Source organism: Equus quagga, chromosome 21 (genome assembly GCF_021613505.1).
Source record: "Equus quagga isolate Etosha38 chromosome 21, UCLA_HA_Equagga_1.0, whole genome shotgun sequence".
Classification (NCBI taxonomy): Eukaryota; Metazoa; Chordata; class Mammalia; order Perissodactyla; family Equidae; genus Equus; species Equus quagga.
In genome coordinates, this window is record NC_060287.1 from 27462992 (window position 1) to 27466508 (window position 3517).

Sequence of the window (3517 nt, forward strand, 5' to 3'; positions counted from 1 at the left end):
GGTGTTGTAACCATCACAGGATATGCATGAAACAAAAAGCTACCACATTAAGCCTGGTGGATTCAAACACTGAAACAACTTGGGTCTCTGATGTATGGCTGAGCTGATAAACCAACTCTGAGAACCACTTGCCTCCAGACTTCTTGTGAATTACACGTTGAATGTCTTGCGATTTAAGCCAGTGTTTATGAAAGTCAGACCAGCATCGGCATCCCCTGGGAACCTACTAGAAATGTGGATCCTTGGGCACCACCCAGACCTACTGAATGAAAGTCTCCGAGGGCAAGGCCCAGCAATCTGCGCTTTAGCAAGTCTTCCGGGTGATTCTGAGGCAAGTAAATGTTGCAATCACCAACTTAAGCCATTGTTAGTGTGTTTCATGTTATTTTCAGCTGAAAGCATTCCTGATTAGTGAAAACAATTATGTCAAATCTCAATAGAAAGTGTTACTTCTCTTATTTATTACATGGAAATTTTTCTTTTTTTAACAGTACCTATCATGCTGTTACAGGGTCACAATTTACTCACACTGCACATAAAACTTCAAAGAAAATGCATTATCTGTATGTCTTTGCTAAAAGCTACGTGTTCCTTACCAGCCCCTATGTTGCTAAATAGTGTTTGTGTATGCCTGGGCACAAGTCAGAACAGCCCATCAACACTGTGTTTTTTTCTGGTTGAAATAGTCTCTTTTTCGTTTAGTCTGTTCAAGGTCAGATCCCTATCAAAGGTGGCTTAAATAGCGTCTTTTTGGATTCCTCAGCCCCTTTACTCTAGTGCTTACCCTCTGAGTGTTTCTCTCCTGAAGGTGGGTGGCTCGTGTGACTTGGCAATGGGGTGAAAGAGTCTTCTGGCTCCTATGGTCTCTGGGCCAATGTCTTTTGTCCACCTGGTCATGCTCCTCCTGGTGGCATTTGCGGCTGAATTTGGTGGCTGGTGTGACCCAAAGTCTTATTCCTCTTGCTTTGGCCAGTGCCTTGTGGTGCTTTCAATCTGCCTGACTTCCTGAGATTTTGGAGTCTCCCCCAGGCCATCCATACAGTGTCTGGCCTCAGTTGTAGTGTGACATCACCCCACCCGACCAGGCTGACTGGCCTCCATCGCCTGTGGGGGCATACAAGAGGTTCTGACTCCTGTTCGTGCCATGAATCCTTCAGGAAAGCTAAATTCCATCTACATCTTGTCCTGAGCCATGGGATTCACTTTGCTAGTCTATCCCTGGGTTAGTGAAGGGGAAACATTGGAGACAATCTCATTTTAGAGTTCTTAGAGTCTTTCACTTATCTAACTGGTCAAAGACCCTGCATCAGTGCCTCCCAACCTACGATGATTTTGTTTCCCAGGGAACGTTTGGCAATGTCTGGAAACATTTTTGGTTGTCACAACTTGGGGAGGGGGAAGGGTTGCTGTTGACGTCTACAGGGTAGGGCTGGGGATATTGCTAAACATTCTATAATGCTATGGGAGGCAGCATCCAAGATTCCCATCCGCCCTTTGTTACCCCTCCCCTTGAATATGGGGAGAACCTGTGAATACGATAGGATATTGCTCCTGTGATTATGTTACTTTATGTGACAAAGGAATTTTGCAGCTGTAATTAAGCTCCCTAATCAATTGACTTTGAATTAAGCAAAAGGGAGAATGTCCTGTGGGACTTCATCTAACCAAGTAGGCCTTAAAAAAGTCAAGAAGCAGTGGCAGATGTGCTCCTACTGGCCTTGAGGAAGCAAACAGCCATGTTGAGAACTAAGTATGGCGGGTGCCACGTGGCGGGAACTGACACAGCTCCTCTGCTGAGAACAACCCCATCCAACAGCTAGGAAGAAAATGGAGGCCTCTGTCCTACAACCGTGAGGAAGAGGACGCTGAACCTCAGGTGAGAATTATCCCAAGCAACACCTTGATTTCAGCCTTGTGAGACCCTGAGCAGAGAACCAAGCCATGCCGCACGTGAACTTCTGACCCATGTGACTTCTGTGAGATAATGAACGTATGTGGTTTTCAGCCACCAAGTTTGTGGGAATTTGTTATGCAGTAACAGAAAATGAATACAAATACCCAGGACAGCCCTCACAAGACAAAAATTATCCAGTCGAAAATGGCAACAGTGCCACTGCCAAGAAACCAAGCTCTACAGGAGAAAGATTCTCCTTGCCTCTCTTTTCCCCTGAATTCCTAAGGAATAGAAGGAAACCTTCCAGGCATTTCACTTTCTCAGGTTGTAGCTCCCATTTTATTTTATTCCAGGCCAGCAAACCATAGACCGATGCACATGGAGCATGAGGAGGAGAACAGGTCGCAGATATCCGAAAGGCTTTGTGAAAGACTGGCATCTCCTGGAGGAGCGATGCTCAAGGAGATGAGGCAGCTGTGAGATTCGGAGGAGGTCGGAGAGGTGAGATGGGAGTTAGCATTAAGTTTTGCTGCGTGGGGTGCAATGAAAGCATGTCTCCTCAACCCCTGTGACATTGTCAGCAAAGTCTTTCCTCCTTGCTGATGCTGTGTGACTTTAGATTTGCTTTGGCTGTGCAACAAAGTACTGACAATGACAGCGTCCTGCTTTGCGGTGAGAACGAGAACAGAGACTTCCCTGGCCACATCTCATGGAAATCTCCAAAAACCTGTTGGAGTAGGCATTAGGATGCCAATTATCATCATTTTATGGATGAGGAAATTGAGGTTAACAGATGTTGGGCAATTTCCCAAAGTAACTCAGCTAATAATCAGCCGAATAGTGATTTGGACTGCAGGATGCTTACGCTGCCTCCTTCTGTATTTTGGAGATCTCAGGATCCCCAATGCCCTGTTACCATGTCCTCATTACTCCCATGAGGATTCCCCTATATAGGAAGGGCGCTGAACTCTGGTTACATTAGAATGACCCAGGGACCATGTAACAAAATGCTGATGCCCCATTCCTCCTCCTGCTCCTCCATCCCCACCTCCCTGACTCCAGAGAGTGTAGTTTCCTTGCACTGGAATGTGGCCGCAGGACTGGCACTTTGTAAGAGCTCCTAGACGATGCTAACACGCACTCAGATGTAATGTAATTCTCTTCGTTCCATACACGAGCAGAACATGTCCAAGCTCATTTGTTCCTTTGGAATTTTTTCATACGGATTCTCTTTCTGACTGAGATATCAGTGATTGCATATTCATATTTCTCATTCTAAGGGCCAGGCTGGTTTGTCTGGTAGTTTCACGGAAAAAAGATACAGCAGCACAGCAGCTAGCAAAGGCTGAGAAGAGCAGGACCAGTGTGAAGAGAAGCGTTACAGCACTTCACTGACAGGCCGACCCTCTCAAAATACCACTCTTGGCATTTACTGACTCTTAAACTGTTTAATCTCGGTCACAAGGTCCTGAACAAAGAGCAAACAATGAAAAGCAAGTCTTCAACCCACCAGTTGTGACTGGAATCTACTGAGGCTCTGTCTTATCTCACATCCCTTATTTATCTAAATATTAAGAACGATCACAAGGATTTATTCTTAAAGCGTATTTAATATCCTCTTCC